A 22229-nucleotide genomic window follows, 5' to 3' on the forward strand; every position below is an offset into this window, starting at 1 on the left:
ACACTCCAGTTCTCAGGCTGCAGCTGGTTTAAAAGCAAGTAAACCGGCTTCTCTGCTGGCTGTGGCTCCAGAGGAGTTGAACAGTTCTGGCTCTGCTAGTTTATTTTTGATCTTTTGGCGCTTTTTTGGTGGACAAACCACCGCACATGTGCACTGTGACTCGTGACTGGAGTCTAGTTCTGCTAGCACACATAGCCTACTGTGTACAGACGGTTTTAAAATGTATTTTAAATTAGAAAGCAAACAAAATAAATGGACAAGAGAAAAATAAATCTGAATTTGGTCAGTATTGTCATTTGAACAAGCAAAGCCATTACTTTAAGTTGCAGGCAAGAAAGACAAGTCTGTCCACTGTCTCTGGTTTTAAAACTGCCCTGTTGCAGGTAAAAAAAAAAAAAAAAACGATTTTTCGACTTTTTTTTAATTTCGATATTCGATATCGATTATTAAAATATATCGCGATATTTATCGTTATCGTTATATCGCCCAGCCCTACGACAGAGTACAGCAACTTGCAATGGGCCTGGTCTACAAGATGCACTACACCACTAAGATACCCATGTGCATGTCAAAATACTTCCCAAAGGTCAGTGAATACCACAACCACAACACCAGAGGGAGTTCCACAAATCATGTTCAACCCAGATAAAATCATTTAAAAAGTTTAAAAAAATAAATAAAAAAATTATTACTTTTTTTTTAATAAAAGAAAAATCGTCATAACTTAGAAATGAGATTGCATAGGTCTATGAATCGATATCACGATTCTGTTTCGATTAATTGCCCAGCCCTACTGTACAGTAAGTTAGCTTGGTGATCATCATTGTGATGTAGGCTAAGCTGGCTAGCTACTGTTAGCATACAAGCTTTTACAAACACTGTACTTACTTTTTCATCCACAACTTTTTTTCTGATCCAGATGCATAAGTGAAAGTCCACTTCTTCATGTTGCTCAGTTGCTGGTTTATACTTCGGTCCTAATGTTGGCGCAAAGTTTAATTTAGCCTACTGTGTTGTTATAGCTGTACAGCTTACTAAACTACTAGCTTGCTCTTTCAATGCTGCCTTGCACACAGTCAAACCAGTCCAGCTGCAGTTCCGTAGGTTAGGTTTAGCTGGGGCCAATCTCAAGTTTCTCAAGTTTCTTTATTAGTTGTCATACAGAAGTACAGAATACTTTTATACAAAATGCTTCTTTCTGTTACATTTTGTATAAAAGTATTCTGTACTTCTGTATGACAACTAATAAAGAAACTTGAGAAACTTGAGATTGGCCCCAGCTAAGCCTAACCTACGGAACTGCAGCTGGACTGTTTTGACTGTGCAATGCAGCAATCTCTGATTGGATTTGAAGGTTGTCAAGGTTGTCAATCATTCAACCCGCGTTCGTGGGTGGCTGAGGCAAATCTGCACAGGCAGTGCTTAGATGACTCAAATAGCCTATTTTGATTGGATAATAGAATGAAAAGAACTGCCTGTGCAGTGAAAGTTTCACTTAGTGATTGACAGCTAGCCATGACTGACTGCAGCCCTGACCAAAGAGCTCAGAGCTGTCACTTTTGGCAATTTTTGAAGAAAAAAATAATTCACTGGCATTTTTTTTACAGAGGAAAACATTTCTAATAAAATAATAATAATAATTAAAAAAAAATATATATAATTATATATGTAAATTAATAATAATTATGAATTATGAGTGAATTTGTGTTTCACGTGTTGTCATAGAGAAACCTCCACTGTGGTAAAGGTAACGCTTAAAATGTATTATTGCAGCGGCAAAAGGCGCGGTGAAAATGTTGGGTGCACCTAAATTATGTGCTGGTGCACCTAAATGAAAAAGTTGCAACCAATGTAAAAAGTTAGTCTGGAGCCCTGGTCTGTGATCAGTACATAACTATCCTACATGTCTGTGATCAATACTATCCTACATGTCTGTGATCAATACATAGAACTATCCTACATGTCTGTAATCGATACATAGAACTATCCTACATGTCTGTGATCAATACATAGAACTATCCTACATGTCTGTGATCAATACATAGAACTATCCTACATGTCTGTAATCAATACATAGAACTATCCTACATGTCTGTAATCAATACATAGAACTATCCTATGTCTGTGATCAATACATAGAACTATCCTATGTCTGTGATCAATACTAGAACTATCCTACCTGTCTGTACTTTTTACTGTTGCATGGTTTGGAGAGCTAGGAGGCAACATTACGCTCTAGCCTAAAGCTAACATTTCCTTTTTTTCCATTTTAAACCTTTATTTCAACTTGTTAGGAAGTGGCGGTTTCCCTTATGTAGATTAGATTAGCTGTCATTATACAGCACAAGTACAGTACAACAAAAAGAAGTTTGGCAGATGTAGGCTATTGTCGGTACATTATGAACCATGACATGAAGGTATCTTTTTCTCTTCACATGCTGTAATTTAGCCTTCAGTTTTTTGGCAAATAATCCACTGCGTCCACCATGATTAATTTGTTTTGTGCATCTTTGTGTCGACGTCTAGAGAAACCCCTGATGGATTGTCCAGACGTCCACACGCTTCCCATCACCCGTGGCAACAAGGATGGTCTGCAGGACATAGATGAACTTGCCAGAGGTGATAATTTTACCACTTCATTTACATTCTTTACAGTCTTTAAAGTAATTTTGTTCTTAATTTTTATCATTCCTAAATACCTCATGGATGTCAATCAATCTACATTTTATTACGGACTCAGGGTCCATATAAAAGACAATACATAGAATAAATTACATATAAAAGCACCATAAAAAACATAGTTTAAAAGATAAGTCTTGCATAAAGACAACGGTCTCTGGTGGGGTTGAAGGACAAAACCAAGATGATCTCATTTACCTGGCAAATACATTTATTTATTTATTCATTCAGCGCCGGGGATTAGACGGGCCCTGTTGTAGCTAGGCCAACGCTTTAAAAGATAGGAGTGCGTCACCTTGTTTGCAGGGCTATATTATATTCTATATTATAGCTATGGATACAATACTATGGCCCATTTGACATCAAATATATATCGCTCACTATGTGAAAAAGAATACATTTTTTCATCCATACGTTCCTGTGTTATACCGTGGTGAATATAAGTGGTTTTACAATGATCTGGGGTCATTCCTGAAATGCTCAGGAATAGCCTTCTGCGTTTATTACACTATAACCGTTGCCGTTTCTTGCCTGGACCCGCTACTATTCTCAAATCAAATAGTTTTTTGATGCTTTGATCGTCACCAACGGCATACGTTGTGGAGTAATGTTACACACACACGTTCGGATCAAGGTGAAGACATGGTTGGATCAATGCAAGATTGATATCATATAGCCCTTACCTTGACTAGGATGTACCCCAAAAAGAATATTCCAATTATCTGATCGCGATTCCAAGTATTGATGTCCATCGTCGCCAACATAATCCACCACACATCATGCATCGGGAGCATTTGACACTTCTCAATCCGACCGGTATAACTGCTCCACTTGCCCAAAAAAAAAGCTGACCCGGAGACATTTGATCGACGCACAGGCCAAGATACAAAGTTTCAAAGGGTGCTAGATACCGCCATCTAGCTGGATGCGGCCGGTATTGCACTTTGGCGATCTCAGACTCATTCCCTATGGTAACGCCAAGGTCCCCGAATGAATAATTAATAAAAATATCGAATAAACGACCAAAACCCGAGATATCTCTGGTCTGGCGCCCAACCGCTGGCGAGTTAACCCGACGTATCTCGGGTTTGGCGCCCAACTTGTTAACGTAGCTCATATTTCATTTTATTTTACTCCACCACTTTATTGTATTATCTGACTGTTAACACATTGAGTGCCACGCCCCTTCCGGGAAGTGACCCCTTCCTTGCCGTCCATTAATCCCATGTAAACGTAGTTGTAGTTTGTAGAGCTAAACCTATATTTTATAGTATAGCTATGGGTCTAATAACGGGGTCGAGTCTCTGACAAAAACAGATTCTTTTTTCATCCGTACATTTCCGTTTTATACTGTTTTGAAAATATAGTTTGGGTGCTTCTGAGTCATTCCAGGGAAAAGACTCTGTTTGTGTAATTCAATAAACACGTCATTTTTCGCCTGATTATCGGATCTTCCTGAAATCAACGCTAGATCATAATTATTATCCTTCCTTGTGCACGCATGCCAGGGCCGCCTCAAGGGGCGTGCGAGCAGTGCGGTCGCACAGGGCCTCGCGGGGAAGGGGGCCTTGTGAGAAAAAAAAAAAATAATAATAATAGTACTTGTTAACAATGTTAACAATCACTTTCCATCACAGACCTAAAATCTAGTTTTGCTTACATGCTTATATATTTCACATTAGACACGTTTGTAGAATGTGTCTGACTTATGGGCTCTGCAGATATACTATTGGAGCTCTGCGGCTCTGCAGATACACTATTGGAGCTCTGCGGCTCTGCAGGTACACTATTGGAGCTCTGCGGCTCTGCAGATATACTATTGGTTTCAACGAGGGGAGGGGTTACAGGTACGGGGTCTGACTATTCGGCGCTATCCACGGGAGCGTCTTGGCCAAGAGCATCCTACTTCTGAAAACCAAATGTGCAGCATCGGAGCAGAAGAAATAACGGCGTGTGCCGTAAGCTTATCAATACCAAGTATAGTGATTATGTTATGCCAAGACGAAGAGGACGTTCGGCAGATGGACTGAAGATGAAAGTTGTTGCGTGTTAGAAAGTTCAGTCAGGCTAGCCATGTCGGCTTAGCTAAAGGCAGGGACAGCTAACTAGCGTTAGCGAGTGCTAACGTGTGGCAGATAAACTAGGAACAGACTCCCAAGTTCATCCCAATGGGGGGGACAATATGGACTGGTGAACTTTGTCATATCCATGGTTGTCTCCTTCCTCTTGGACGTTTGGTGAGTTTTTAATGCAATCTATTCTGTTCCCGCCGTGGATCTCTCTCTCTCTTGCTCTCTCTCTCTCTCGCGCTCTCTCTTGCTCTCTCTCTCTTGCTCTCTCTCTCTCGCTCTCTCTCTTGCTCTCGATTTTTGGCAATCGAAAACTAGATGAAAATTAGAGTTGTTCCGATACCGATACTAGTATCGGAAATGCCGCCGATACTGCCTAAAATGCTAGTATCGGTATCGGCGAGTACACGTAAATTCTAGCCTCCGATCCCATGATGTAATTTATCTCCTGCCGAGTCCTGCGGAGAGTGAGGATTATAAAATGAACATGTTTTAAAGTGTGATGCTGTGTCATTTTAACAGCAGATACACTTTCTTAAATTCCATTGTCCCCGACAGTGCGGTGTGACGGGGAGCTCGGACGGGAATCGGGATGTGTTTGGCTGGTGTTATGATAGCATTAGCTGGAAAGATAGCTAGTTGGAACAACATCCGCTTTTAACGTTACATCAAATCAGATGATCGCCTGTCCTTTCTCCAGGACCTAACACTGTCCGTGACCGTCTATCAACAATAATGCACCCACGGTGAATTGTATTTAAGTTAAGTAGCTACGGACTAGCGTTAGCTGACTATTACTAACGTTATCTTAATGTCGATGCGGGAAGGCGAGCTAGGTCAGTTAGCTTAGCTTGATAACGTTACCGTGTCTAAAGTTGGTGCTATTCACATAATCCAGCAATAATGGCTGCAGACCTGCAAGCAAAGTACAGCAAGTGCCAAAGGATAAGAGTCTGAGGCGGAGTTTCAAAAGAGAATGTTGAATATTTATTTTGCATCAAAAATCACAACATGAACGGTCTATCTGCCACTAGCTTACAGACTGAATAGGGTATATCTGCAGAGCCACTGAGTAGCGAGTGCAACACCGTTTAATGTCCGTGTGGTTCATTGGAGTAGGGTATATCTGCAGTGCTGCAGCCCATACTCATTGATTAATGATACTAATACAAATCTATACAATCACCTGTTGTTGAATAAATACCATACGTTCTAGTTATTACTAAAAAAAACAGTATAACAGTATCTAAAAAAAAAAAAAAAAAAAAAATGTTATGCACTGGTATCGGATAAATATCGGTATCGGCCGATACCCAAAGCTTAGGTATCGGAATCGGATCGGAAAGGGAAAAATGGTATCGGAACATCTCTAATGAAAATATAGTACTGACAATAGATGGAGTTGATAGAGAGAGTTAATGAATTTCGTTTTCTTGGTGTGATTATGGATGATAAATTAACATGGAAATCGCACATAGCACATGTTAAAAAAAAGATGTCCAAGAGTATTTTTGTTATTAATAAAGTAAAGGATGTGTTAGAGTATGAGGCAATGAGAACACTCTACTGTTCACTCATCTCACCTTATATCAGTTATTGTGTTGAAGTATGGGGGAATACTTATGGGACCAATATAAAACCATTATATATACTACAGAAGAGGGCCATAAGAATCACACATAAAGTGAGTTATCGAGAACACACAAATACATTATTTATTAAATCTAGAATAATTAAACTTGAAGACATGGTTAAGTTTCAAACAATGTTAATTATGTTTAGGGCAAGAAATACTACACTGCCAGAAAAACTACAAAATCTTTTTCATTTAGAAAGTGAGTTTAGTAGGAGAAAATACAATTTTAAACATCAGTTTGCACGTACCACACTTAAACAGATGTGTCCTTCAGTTATTGGTGTAAAGTTGTGGAATTCTCTCCATAGCGAGCTTAAGGGATGTAGTAGTGTTTATCTATTCAAAAAAAATTATAAAAAAGAAATATTTAGTCGGTATGAAAATCAAATGTGATCTGAATAGTGAGATCTTTTCTTTTCTTTTTTTTCTCTTCTTTTATTCTTTATTCTTTATTATTATTATTAAATTTTTTCCTTGTTTAACTGTGAATTGTGAGTTTCTTGTATAATGGTATAAATTATTATTTGTATAAATTAGGTTGTACGCCGACCATTAAGAAAATACTTCTTTAGTTTAGGAATAAGGGGCAGGTAACTATAAGATTTATTCTTCTTCCTGCTCCTTTTGTCCATGGAATGTTATTTATGATTGTGTAATGAAGAAACTCTGATTGTATGATTCCATGTGGCAAATAAAAACTCTGAATCTCTCTCGCTCTCGCGCACACTCTCTTGCGCTCTCTCTCGCGCGCTCTCATGGTCTCGCTCTCTCTCTCGCGCGCGCTCTCATGGTCTCTCTCTCTCTCACTCGGTGTGTTGCATCATGCAACAGGGTCTGCTCACACTGTACTCGTGCAGTTTGTGACGTGTGTACTAAGCTTATAGAGTTCGATTCAAATTAGAGATGTTCCGATACCATTTTTTCCTTTCCGATCCGATTCCGATACCTAAGCTTTGAGTATCGGCCGATACCGATACTTATCCGATACCAGTGCATACATTAAAAAAAATAAAAAAAATATTATATAAATTATAAAAGTTTTTTTTTTAAATACAGCTACTGTTTTATATATACTGTTTTTTAGTAATAACTATAAAGTAATGGTATTTATTCAACAACAGGTGATTGTATAGATTAGTATCAGTAATTGAAAACTATCTCAATGAGTTCACCCACGGAAAGGTTGTTGGCACATTAGTTCCACACGGACATTATTCGTTGCTGCACTTGCTTCCACAAGAAGGCTCCGTTTAGTACCAGAGGCTCTGTTGTTGTGATTTTTGCACAATAAATATTCAACATTCTCTTTTGAGACTCCGCCTCAGACTCTTATCATTTGGCACTAAAAGCTAAACATTGTCGCCGATATGGCTGTCCGCAACATGTCATTAATTGTGTACGCGACGTGCAATTGTGCAATGACAACGTTACCGTGAGCTAGGTTAGCTAGCATGAGCTACCGCTATATGGAAAGACTGTAACGTTACTGCCGGTGACATTGTGATTTAACTTGGAATACTCCTTTGCCAACTTGCTGTACTTTGCTTGCAGATCTGCAGTCATTATTGCTGGATTATGATTGAATAGCACCAACTTTAGCCAAGGTAACGTCAAAGCTAGCTTTCGGTTAGCTGTTCAATGCTAATAACACCAGCCATCAAGCGAACTCATCAGAGCTCCCCGTCAACAGCGCTGTCGGGACGATGGCATTTTAAGAAAGTATCTGCTCTGCTGTTAATGGCAATTGACACTTTAATTCACGGTCGATTAAGCACACGTTTGTTTTATAATGCTCACCCAGCGAAGTATGAGTATATAAAGTATCTACAGAGCCCAACGTCCGCAGTGTTGTTGATAAATTACGTCATATGGTATCGGAGCGCAACATTAGAGGGTACTCGCCGATACCGATACCAGCATTTTAGGCAGTATCGGCGGCATTTCCGATACTGGTATCGGTATCGGAACAACTCTAATTCAAATAAGGCAAAACTGCAAATCTGCATGTCGTGCTTGAAAAATGTACCTGGCTTTAAGCTTGTTTATCAGGTTCCAGGGGTGTTTTATGCATTTTCCCTGTTACTGCCAGGTGTACGACTGTACAGGTGCATTGCCACTAAACCTCGGGCAGCGCTATTATTTAAGAATACGTTGACTGTATCATATGCCCAGCCTCGGGCAGCGCTATTATTTAAGAATATGTTGACTGTATGCCCAGCCTCGGGCAGTGCTATTATTTAAGAATATGTTGACTGTATGCAAAAAAAAAATGTATTAATAAAAAAAAGAAAAATAATAATTATATAAAAAAACATTTCTTTTGCATTATTACCTTTAGGGGGGGGGGGGGGGCTCACGTTTAAATCTCGCACAGGGCCTCGCATTTCTCCCAGACGGCACTGATGCATGCAATGTTGTTTAGACCGGCGCGCCGCCCCCCCCCCCCCCCCCCCCCCCACCCCACCCCCAGACACAGAGACGGCATCGATCGGGGTAGAAATAAATATCAGATCAACGCAAGCTTTCATATAATGTCCTTACCTGGTCTCTGATGTAATGCAAAAAAAAGAATCCAAATATCTGATCGCCATTCCAGTTATCCACAGCGATCCTGTCTCGGACATTGTTGGGCATTGCACTTCAACGTGCGGGTGGGGTCAGTAGTCAAAACCATCCCTACAAGCGTGTGTTTTGCCGGAGTGTTTAGGACCTGCCCCCACGCCGCAGCGCGGTAGAGAAAATAAACGAACCCGTTTCTAACAGGGTGCAATAATGGCCGGTATAAGAGGGTGGTATAAGACCGTCTGCCAGCTCAGACACATTCAGTACAGCATACACAAGGTGCCCCGCTGAATTATGAATGACAAAAGCGAATAAAAGAAATACCGTGAGAAAAACGTAGATCTACGTTTCCGGCACTCAAGGATCGGGCGACAGAAACGTAGTTCTACGTTAACGGCACCGGATGTGTTAATATCTGTCCGCTAATGTTGCACCAGTAACGTCCAAAGCAAATTCCTTGTATGTGAAAAGTACATGGCAATAAAGACCATTCTGAATATGTATGTATGTATATAGTTGTGTATATGTATGTGCGCGGATGTATGTATATTTGTATGTATATATTGATATGTGAGACTTCGGACCCCAGGAAGACTAGCTGGTGCCATTGGCATCAGCTAATGGGGATCCTTTTTAATAAACAAATAAAAATATGACTGTTCTCTCAGTTTCAGAAAAGGACACAGACTGGTTTGTAATCCAAGGTTATGAGGAGCTTGGAGAGAAAAGTGGAGCTAAACTACAGACGAGACTCTTGGAAATCCCGCTCAAGAGATTGTCAGCGGTAAGATGGGGAAGAAAATATTACATTGGGAGTTGTTTTGCATAATCCATTTGCAGAGTTTAGACAAAAACCTTTACATAAATTATGATAAAAATATAGATATACTGTATTAATTAAAAAAAAATTATAATAATTGCTTGCCTAGTCTCGTTCTTGGCTGGCTCTTGCTTAACTAGGCTTGCCTAGTCTTGTTCTTGACTGGGTCTTGCTTAACTAGGCTTGCCTAGTCTTGTTCTTGCCTGGGTCTTGCTTAACTAGGCTTGCCTAATCTTGTTCTTGGCTGGGTCTTTCTTAACTAGGCTTGCCTAGTCTTGTTCTTGGCTGGGTCTTGCTTAACTAGGCTTGCCTAGTCTCGTTCTTGGCTTGGTCCTGCTTAACTAGGCTTGCCTAGTCTCGTTCTTGGCTGGGTTTTGCTTAACTAGACTTGCCTAGTCTTGTTCCTGGCTGAGTTGGGCTTGACTGGGTGTCTGTTTGTAGCCTAATGTCTCTTAGCGAGAGAGAGAGGTGTGGAGAGAGACACTAACCAAACACACTGCAGCACAGTTTGACACTGGTCTTGGTTGATCAGGTGGAGAGCATTAGAGAATCTGTTTGACACTGGTATTGGTTGATCAGGTGGAGAACATTAGTCTGTTTGGTTGATCAGGTAGAGAGCATTAATAATAATAATAATAATAATAATAATAATAATAATAAACTTTATTTATATAGAATAGAATAGAATGATCTTTATTGTCATTGTTACAATGTTACAACAACATTTTAAATGCAGCCCTAGGTGCTAGCCGTCACACAGTCCTAGATCATAAAAACACAGTCCTAAACACAGTATTAAAGTGGAAATGAAGCAGTGCGATAAATACATATTCATAGCATCACATTAGTATTTAGATAAGCCACAGAAGAAATCACGTTATAAAAATAAGCAGTTTCTAAGAAAAAACGATTTGTTGTGTGCATTTCTGAAGCATTTAGCATTATGGGCGCGGCCATTTTGTTGCTGACGTCATGCCGCTGGTTTGGTGTATACACCGGGAGCGTCGCGGAGCATTCAGCCTGCTGGCTACCTAGATCCACTTCAACCAGCGTCGCGGAGCATTCAGCCTGCTGGCTACACAGCTTGTCGGTGTGCTAATAGCCTCTGCAAGCTAACGGTAGCTGGCTAAACAGCTTGTCGGTGTGCTGGAGCCTCTGCAAGCTAACGGTAGCTGGCTACACAGCTTGTCGGTGTGCTGGAGCCTCTGCAAGCTAACGGTAGCTGGCTACACAGCTTGTCGGTGTGCTGGAGCCTCGGAAGACTGTGAAGGAGTAAAACTTGAACCGGAGATTGGGGCTAACCCAACCGTTGTTGGTAATGAGGCAGACACCCCCGCCGACGCTCTTACCGGAGGCTTCCATGCAGACGTTGCAGTCTCTCACTTCTCGTTGGAATCGGAACGAACGTGCATTTGCCAGGAAGATGGATTTCTCCTACCTCTATGCTTTCTCTTTGTCCTACCGCCGCCTTTGTCCCGCTTGATCTCCGATGGCCAATTTTGGCAGATCTCACATCACATTATATATGTGCTGTATACACTATTATGTACTATATACTATTATATACTGCAGGTATACTATAATGTAATGTGTGCTGCAAAAAATATGAACTCTTAATTGGTGTACTTCTCTCTTCTCCAGGCACAATTGCTGCATTGCTCCCCAACAACAATCAAGGCAGCTTTTCTAATACACCAGCGTATTCATACAGGAGAGAAGCCCTACCACTGTGACCAGTGTGGAACGCGCTTCAGTCGATCTGAACACTTAAAGACTCACCAGCGCATTCATACAGGAGAGAAGCCCTACCACTGTGACCAGTGTGGGAAGAGCGTCGGGACCTCTGGAGAATTAAAGATTCACCAGCGCATTCATACAGGAGAGAAGCCCTACCACTGTGACCAGTGTGGGAAGAGCGTCAGGACCTCTGGAGAATTAAAGATTCACCAGCGCATTCATACAGGAGAGAAGCCCTACCACTGTGACCAGTGTGAGAAGAGCTTCCGTACCTTTGCACAATTAAAGATTCACCAGCGGCGCATTCATAGAGGAGAGAAGCCCTACCACTGTGACCAGTGTGAGAAGAGCTTCAGTACCTTTGCACAATTAAAGATTCACCAGCGTATACATACAGGAGAGAAGCCCTACCACTGTGACCAGTGTGGAACGCGCTTCAGTCGATCTGAACACTTAAAGACTCACCAGCGCATTCATACAGGAGAGAAGCCCTACCACTGTGACCAGTGTGAGAAGAGCTTCAATGAATTTGGAAACTTAAAGACTCACCAGCGTATTCATACAGGAGAGAAGCCCTACCACTGTGACCAGTGTGGGAAGAGCTTCAGTGAATTTGGAAACTTAAAGATTCACCAGCGCATTCATACAGGAGAGAAGCCCTACCACTGTGACCAGTGTGGGAAGAGCTTCAGGACCTCTGGAGAATTAAAGATTCACCAGCGCATTCATACAGGAGAGAAGCCCTACCACTGTGACCAGTGTGGGAAGAGCGTCAAGACCTCTGGAGAATTAAAGATTCACCAGCGCATTCATACAGGAGAGAAGCCCTACCACTGTGACCAGTGTGGGAAGAGCGTCAAGTCCTCTGGGGAATTAAAGATTCACCAGCGCATTCATACAGGAGAGAAGCCCTACCACTGTGACCAGTGTGAGAAGAGCTTCAGTAACGCTGGAGACTTAAAGAAACACCAGCGCATTCATACAGGAGAGAAGCCCTACCACTGTGACCAGTGTGGGAAGAGCGTCAGGACCTCTGGAGAATTAAAGATTCACCAGCGCATTCATACAGGAGAGAAGCCCTACCACTGTGACCAGTGTGGGAAGAGCGTCAGGACCTCTGGAGAATTAAAGATTCACCAGCGCATTCATACAGGAGAGAAGCCCTACCACTGTGACCAGTGTGGGAAGAGCGTCAGGACCTCTGGAGAATTAAAGATTCACCAGCGCATTCATACAGGAGAGAAGCCCTACCACTGTGACCAGTGTGGGAAGAGCGTCAAGTCCTCTGGAGAATTAAAGAGTCACCAGCGCATTCATACAGGAGAGAAGCCCTACCACTGTGACCTGTGTGAGAAGAGCTTCAGTCGATCTGAACAGTTAAAAATTCACCAGCGCATTCATACAGGAGAGAAGCCCTACCACTGTGACCAGTGTGAGAAGAGCTTCAGTGAATTTGGAAACTTAAAGATTCACCAGCGCATTCATACAGGAGAGAAGCCCTACCACTGTGACCAGTGTAAGAAGAGCTTCCGTCAATTTGGAAACTTAAAGATTCACCAGCGCATTCATACAGGAGAGAAGCCCTACCACTGTGACCAGTGTGGGAAGAGCGTCAAGACCGCTGGAGAATTAAAGAGTCACCAGCGCATTCATACAGGAGAGAAGCCCTACCACTGTGACCAGTGAGTGTGGGAAGAGCGTCAAGACCGCTGGAGAATTAAAGATTCACCAGCGCATTCATACAGGAGAGAAGCCCTAGCACTCTGACCAGTGTGAGAAGAGCTTCAGTACCTCTGGAGAATTATAGAGTCCAATCCGATCCAAAATGGCGGATATCCATTATAAGAATGGAACTCTACTTACAGTAAATTTCATTCTCAGTTATTGCTGCATGCCTGGTAATACTAAATCCAGATTGAACTTTGCCACTGGAAAGAGATTTGGGCCAATCCATAGATGTGCGAATTTGGCGAATTGGCTATAATATGGTCATTTATAGGCCTGATATTCTATATTCTATAATAATATTTCAAATTGCCTCTGTCCGGATGGCAGAATTCAGTACTGTATCTACAAAACCTTGTTGAATCATCTTCCCTTTATTCATTTCCTTAGATTTATTTGTACAGGTGATCTCAAGAAGGTGCTGAACGAGCTCAGTGGCCATTTTTCATGTCTGGTAATTTTTAGCATGGTGTTATTATGCTAAGAAAAATCATAATTTATATTGTCCTTTGTTGCATCACAATTTACTCAAGCCTAGTAACAGACACAATATACCTGAATACATTCCCTGAGATCCATAGATGTCCCTAGATATTAAAAATAAAAAGATAAATTAAATATGTCTAACCCTAACTAACCTTACTGTCATGCACTTGTCCTAATAAACTAACCTACACGGTATCACGCAACACTTTGATGAACATTGTTACTCAGCTGATAGAGCTGTACCCTTCCTGATGACTTGTCGTACAGAACTTGTAAGTCGCTTTGGATAAAAGCGTCAGGTAAATGACTAAATGTAAATGTATGTATTTAACGTTAAAATATTTCTTCTTTTCTATACCTGACATCGCTGCAAATGAGGGCAATCTTAACTTTTTTCTAGTTAAAATAAAGGTGTGCAATTAAATGAATTAGGATCAATGGTATTCAATACAGTGAAATAAGCAACCAACAGTGCAAAAAAAAAAAATTTACATTGTGAAACTAAATTTTTTACAATCCAAAATGTTTATTTCTCATGAACGATTCATTTTGGATGACGAGCAAACAGTTCACATTTCTGATTACTGTGCAGGTTGTCGGGAGTCCAGTGCATGTGTGAAAGGGGCTTCAGTGTGTTTTGGGGGGACAAGCATGCTACAGATCTTTTCCCCTCAATTTACTGTGTGTGTGCATGCGTGTATCTAGTAATTCATGCATGAAAATAATCTTTTAGTTACATTCAAGATATATCTCTTTTAATGGCTCTCTATGTTACCATACATTCACTTAGATGGAAAGACATGCAGGACACAACTGCCATAGACAATATTGTATTATGTGATTGAATGGAAGAAACTTCTTGATTTAAAACAATACAGCACTTTGGCAGAACATTTTCAATCTTTAGCAATCAAATGTACTGCAGTTCAGAAAGAGTCAACCATCAATATTGTCCGCTCTGGGAGTGGAGACCACTAGTCACCACCACTAGCTTGTGTTTCAGAAACCCTGTTTAAATATGCTGATACTAACGCATATACATGTGAAAAAGTAGAGCCAGGTACTAATATTGAATTGTGTGCCCAGGTAAACGAGAAGCCAATTTCTTCCTGTTTTCAATGATCAATATTAAGATCTGGGGGAAAGTCCAATGCCATGTATACAGATATCCAGGAGAGGTTATATTCCAGGTTGAGTTAACTCCTATCAAGCGGAGCATGTAACGCCTTACTTTTATAAATAATAAATTACCTTGGACCTAAATGTTAAAGTATATTAAACTGGACTTTGAAGAAGTCTTTATTCATTGCACACATTGACATGCAGGGGACCAATCCAAGTGCTCCTGTCCGTCTTTGTCAAGGACGCAACAGTGATCTGTTCTGCATCTTTTTCCATTGGGTTTATCTTATCGGGAGGGGAAACCCTTGCGAGCGCGGTGAGAACATGCAAACTGGGTACCTGGCAACGCGACAACCTGGTCCCCAAGTGGGAATCGAACCCTGGACCTTCTAGCTGTGAGGCAACAGTATTAACCACTACACCATGCCGCGATAGAACAAATATTATTCACCTGATGGTTTTCACTTTGAATTGGAGGTAAACAGATGGACAGGTCTTTACTGAATGTGTCATTAGGAAGTGGAAGGATTTCAGGTCATCAGGTCTGAGACTTGAGTAACGATAATCAATAGTTTAACATCAAATTACTCAATAGGTGCTTAACACATTGACCGCCAATCACGTTGTACAACGGGTTTCAAGGTCATGCTAATTCCGCCATTCCACGGCGTACAACGTTATTGAGATCATATTTAATTTTTTCGCCATGGTATTCATAATTCCCTCACCCAGCCTCGGCTGATACAGTGGGAGCCTGCACAACTCTGCAACGCTTCAATACTGCTGCCTGGTGGTGATCGGGCGAGTTACAACCGGAAATGGATCTCTGGTGATCTCCGTGCACCGGGGAAATGCGTCCGGCACTCACATAATTGTTGCGGGACTCTAGACACACATCCATGTATATGGATCCCTGCCATAACTCAATAATCGATATGATTTGGGCGTTTATTATTATTATACAAACCGGAAATGGATCTAGTCGATCCACGTCAAATAAGTGGGATCTTTTTCCTCCAGTCTCATCGGCGAACGGTAAGAGGACGGTTTTCAGCGTTGTGAAGTGCCACAGAACAACAAGTGACACTTTTGGAAATTGACATCCTGATTCGTTCCTATATATAACCAGTATATTCTTTTATAGACTTTAAAAAACTGAACTCTGGTTGGAGGATAGTGAAATGATGGTTCTACTTATAAAAAAGAAACTGAGCCTTTAATGTCTGCATAGAAGGTGCCTTTTGTCTGAGAGCAGGCCCGCGATGGGGAGTTAACCTGGGGAATGTGGCCCTGAGGATGCAAAAACAGAAGAAAGAAAGCTGTAATGTTAACCCTTACAGAAGGGAAGCAGGACGGCCATGCATGTATAGTCTGAGGTGATGGGGCCTCCGGGGAATTAAAGGTTGAGGTTGTGAAGTTTTAGAGAAACAGGGAGTCTTGAAACGATAGAGAGAATCTTAAAAACTATATAACAATTAAATGTTTAATGTGTACAGTAAACGTTTTCATAATGTCATGCTTATAATTGAGTAGAGTCAGTAGAGAATAATACTAAAATGATGTGTAAAACTGTTTTCTGGAGGGCATCTCTAAGGAGTCTTGATAAGAAATCTTATGGATGGCCTCGCCCGGTACTGCCTGGTACCATACCACGTGGTTACCACAGACAAAGCAGTTGTTTGTTCTGAAGAAATAAGGGACTTTCTCTTACTTAAAAAAACACTAGGTAACTAAAAGTAACGCTAGTAAAAAGGAGGAGGAGTCCATACGGATTATGTATTGTATTTTGGTTTGCTAAACGAAAATGACATCCCTGTGACATCACTGTGTTTAGACCAATCGGAAATATGATACAATATCAATATAAAAAGGACTGTTGCCCATTCAAGGAACAGACTTTTTTGAGACAAGCCGTGCCAGATGAGATGTTTTGTTTTATACTTTTAACTAAATTGGAAATTTTCCAATGAAGTCTCTTTTGTAACTTGCCTTTTCTAATTAAAAATACTTCTTTATAAATATATCCTTTGTATCCATTCTTCTGACCAGACGGACGGGTAAGCATCGAAATGTTGTTTGCATTGTAACTTCACCCTTTGCGTTCTGATTTATGATGTAAAGACTTTAGAAACCAGCCGACAACCACGCGGTCCCGTAATGTTCCTGATTAATGATGTAAAAACTTTAGAAGTGTGGCTTTATCCATACGGAGGCCTAAGGAGAAAAATGTATAAGTATATGTATACTAAAGGTGGGTTCTGTATAACTGTGATTATCAAGTAATGCCATACAGTGGTAATACGGCCAACCGAGTAAGTTAAAGCAAAATAGAATAAAAAATATACTCCGCAACTCCAATCAATCAACCGTATGACTGGGGGGGACGGAGGGGTGCATGTGTGTGAGCCTGGGTCGGCTGGGTTTAAGCCCTGAAGTTTATAGACGCATTGAGTCCTAGACATCCCAGACGTCGCAGGACGCTGCTTGAAGCTGAGATGCGGACCAATGAGTTATGGGATTATCAATCTGACCTAGGCTTATGACTCGTACTTAACATGGCGTCCCTGGCGATGTGCATTTATACTAACCAAAATAGGTGCTAAACGGCCGAAGAAGACAGGACTACTGTCAAAAGCCTCTGGAGTAAAATTAAATTACAGATTTGGCAAAACCTAAAGTAGAAAGCTCTACTGGCGACTCGAGTGGAAGGCTCTACTCGGGGATATCACAAATGAATAGAAAGCTCTATCTTTGTGATTAAAGCAACGTTTACTCACAACTAAAGGGTAACGTAATGTTTATAGAGCTCTGGGGGGAGTTACAAGTGCAACATAATTTCGTGCTTTGCCCACAGGAAGTGAACTGGCCCTAGCCAGACGAGAGCCAACTAGCCACAAGTTCACTGAATGTTCACTGGATGGCTACCTAGCCCAAAGCTACTGTATGTGAGGTTGGGAGACTGTATGTGAAGCGCAGCCAAAACGGCCATTCACAGAAAGGCGAACTGGATGGCTACCTAGCCCAAAGCTACTGTATGTGAGGATGGGAGACTGTATGTGAAGCAAAGCCAAAACGGCCGTTCACAGAAAGGCGAACTGGATGGCTACCTAGCCCAAAGCTACTGTATGTGAGGACGGGAGACTGTATGTGAAGCGCAGCCAAAACGGCCATTCACAGAAAGGCGAACTGGATGGCTACCTAGCCCAAAGCTACTGTATGTGAGGATGGGAGACTGTATGTGAAGCAAAGCCAAAACGGCCGTTCACAGAAAGGCGAACTGGATGGCTACCTAGCCCAAAGCTACTGTATGTGAGGATGGGAGACTGTATGTATGTGAAGCGCAGCCAAAACGGCCGTTCACAGAAAGGCGAACTAGATGGCTACCTAGCCCAAAGCTACTGTATGTGAGGATGGGATACTGTATGTGAAGCGCAGCCAAAACGGCCGTTCACAGAAAGGCGAACTGGATGGCTACCTAGCCCAAAGCTACTGTATGTGAGGATGGGAGACTGTATGTGAAGCGCAGCCAAAACGGCCGTTCACAGAAAGGCGAACTGGATGGCTACCTAGCCCAAAGCTACTGTATGTGAGGATGGGGTACTGTATGTGAAGCGCAGCCAAAACGGCCGTTCACAGAAAGGCGAACTGGATGGCTACCTAGCCCAAAGATATGTGAAGCGCAGCCAAAACGGCCGTTCACAGAAAGGCGAACTGGATGGCTACCTAGCCCAAAGATATGTGAAGCGCAGCCAAAACGGCCGTTCACAGAAAGGCGAACTGGATGGCTACCTAGCCCAAAGCTACGTGACACGAAGCCAGACGGAAGCTAACTAGCTCGCCATCGGCTAACGAGCCAGTAAGAACACGATGTCTCACAATCATTCCCACATCATAGAGGAGGAATTACCCTCGGATGAGGGATTGGGAGTGTTTATACCCGACCTGGGTCTGGACTACCTAGGAGAACGGGAGGAACACCCAGAGTCCCCTGAAACGTTTGCGGGAAGTGAGGAATTCACAGAACCAAGCACATCACAATACCCAGAGCTGCCGGCTGTACAGCAGGCAGTAATTGGCACAGGAGAGAAACTTTACTGCTGTGCCCAGTGTGGAAGGAGCTTCAAGACAAAGGCTCACCTTAAATGTCACCACATGGTACACACAGGAGAGAAACCTTACTGCTGTGCCCAGTGTGGGAATACCTTCAAGACGAGGGCAGAACTTAAACAACACCACCTGGTACACACAGAACATAAACCTTACGGTTGCGCCCAGTGTGAGAAGGCCTTCAAGACGAAGGGAGAGCTTAAAATTCACTGTACGGTACACACACGAGAGAGACCTTACAGCTGTGGCCAGTGTGGAAAGAGCTTCAAGACAAAGACATGTCTTAACCAACACTGTACGGTACACACACGAGAGAGACCTTACAGCTGTGGCCAGTGTGGAAAGAGCTTCAAGACAAAGACATGTCTTAACCAACACCACATGGTACACACAGAAAATAAACCTTACTGCTGTGCCCAGTGTGGGAATACCTTCAAGACGAGGGCAGATCTTAAACGTCACCACCTGGTACACACAGGAGGGAGACCCTACGGCTGTGACCAGTGTGACATGAGCCTCAAGACAAAGACATGTCTTAAACGTCACCACATGGTACACACAGGAGAGAAACCTTACTGCTGTGCCCAGTGTGGGAAGACCTTCAAGACGGAGGCAGAACTTAAACAACACCACACGGTACACACAGAAGAGAAACCTTACTGCTGTGACCAGTGTGGAAGGAGCTTCAAGACGAAGACTCACCTTAAACATCACCACCTGGTACACACACGAGAGAGACCTTACAGCTGTGGCCAGTGTGGAAAGAGCTTCAAGACAAAGACATGTCTTAACCAACACCACATGGTACACACAGAAGAGAAACCTTACTGCTGTGACCAGTGTGGAAGGAGCTTCAAGACGAAGACTCACCTTAAACATCACCACCTAATACACACAGAAGAGAAACCTTACTGCTGTGACCAGTGTGGGAAGACCTTCAAGACGAAGGCAGAACTTAAACAACACCACACGGTACACACAGAAGAGAAACCTTACTGCTGTGACCAGTGTGGGAAGAGCTTCAAGGCGAAGCGTAACCTTACACTACACCACATGGTACACACACGAGAGAAACCATACTACTGTGACCAGTGTTACATGAGCTTCCGGAACCTGCAAGGGCTTAAGAGACACAGACGGCGGAGGCAGCCATGCAAGGTGCCAACCTGCTTAACGGGGGCAGTAAGGGGTTATGTGTCTCGCTCAAGAACACTGCGACACACTATCAAAGACGAGTGTGGAAATGGAAAAAACCAAGAGGACGATGTAGTCATTCTTCCTCTTTATGAGGCGCCAGGCTCCAACTCAAAACGAGTATCTCCCTCCACTGACATAGAGGCGTTCAACTCTCTAGACGAGTACCTAAAGGCCAAAAACATCAATTATGAGCACTGTTCCATTTTCTATGGCCCAGAAGAGGAGGATGGCGACATTCAGATGAAGGATCAGAACCCGAGGCCACAGATGATACCTTCAGGTGAAACTGAGTCTGAGCCTGAACGGGATGGGGAGCTAAATACCTCTGAAACTGAACACAGTTCTGATTACTCAACATATTGAGTAATAGCTCAAGAGAAGCTAGCACAAGGAGACGCTAGCTCACCAAAGGGGCTTCAATGGCCCAAATGATGGAAAGAGAAATAAGAACCCCCGGTCAAGATCCCGGGGAAAACATGGGGGAGAAACTAACCCCAGAGCAGCAAGCAGAGATAAGGGCAACAAAGGGAGAAATTACCTTCTGGGGCCCTGACACATGACACTCAAGCAAGTGCAACCTGCACTTGACGGGAAAACAGGGGGGAGAAACTAACCCCAGAGCAGCAAGCAGAGATAAGGGCAACAAAGGGAGAAATTACCTTCTGGGGCCCTGACACATGACACTCAAGCAAGTGCAAACTGCACTTGACATGCCGCTCATCTGTCAAGAGGAATAATATATAGTGTTGTTGTCATTTAGGAAGAAACATGACATAGAATACTACATGCATTTTGTATATATTTTAAGTATAATATGTAAAGATGTCCGTCCTTGCTCTAAACCCAGAGTAAAGTAAAGTGAATTTGTAATCTATTTCATTCAGAAGGGATTTCCTGACAGCAACCATTTGGTAGGTTAGCACCCTACCAACCATATCAGCTGCATGAGATGTACACTCACCAGCGCCTATGGGTAACAAATTGAGACTCTGCAAACTCTCATCAAGCTTAGCACCTTGACGCAGGGGGACAGAGCGAGCATCAGGGTCTCTGTATCCGACGGGCCTATCAGATTTGTGGAGACTTGGAAGCCTCAGCATACAGGACGCTGTGGTGCTTGGCAAGAAGGAATATACTGACTCAGGTCAGAACTCGGAAATGGAGGAAGACCGGGATAGGTCAAGCTCCAGAGCATCCTCAAGGTCCTCATCTAGACCTCCCAGACCTCCCAGACCTCCCAGACCTCCCAGACCTCCTAGACCTCCTAGACCGGACAGAGAGACATCGGCCTGGACCCAGGTTACAGGGCGACGAGAGCCCTGAATGGACCTGAAAGAGAGAAAAGAAATGAGTCCTCTGTGGACTGTATCTGTGATGTCCTGCGAGGCCTACGGACAGGGTCACACGACCAGGCCAACCACACTTCAATAGAGGACTGCTGCTACAATTCTCGGGGACCCGTGGGGGTCGCCCGAGAAGTGACAAATCAACCTACCTCAAACTATGGGAGATATCCAAGAGGTCAGAGGGGGTGACCCCAAGATGACCAAGATGACCAAGACGACAACAACCTGGGTGCATCGGCCAGGGAACAACAGATGCAAGTCTTCCCGCCGGCTACCAGGGTAACAAGGTACCAAGATGGCAGAGGGGGTGTGGAGAGTCACAGCCACGTGACCCCACAATCGCCATCTCGTCCCCCAGTACAGACGCTATTAAGACAATGGAAAATGACCGACCAGGATGACAGAGTGGGTGTGAAGTGCCACAGAACAACAGTGACACTTTTGGAAATTGACATCCTGATTCGTTCCAATATAGCCGTATATACCTATTTTTCACATGTAATTATATGCTTCATTATTCAATTATTCAATTGACGATGGACAATGACCTCCCAGGATGACAGAGAGGGTGTGAAGTGCCACAGAACAACAAGTGACACTTTTGGAAATTGACATCCTGATTCGTTCCTATATATAACCAGTATATTCTTTTATAGACTTTAAAAAACTGAACTCTGGTTGGAGGATAGTGAAATGATGGTTCTACTTATAAAAAAGAAACTGAGCCTTTAATGTCTGCATAG

The sequence above is a fragment of the Notolepis coatsorum genome (assembly GCF_963971535.1).
Source record: "Notolepis coatsorum genome assembly, chromosome: 11".
In the NCBI taxonomy this organism is placed as follows: Eukaryota; Metazoa; Chordata; class Actinopteri; order Aulopiformes; family Paralepididae; genus Notolepis; species Notolepis coatsorum.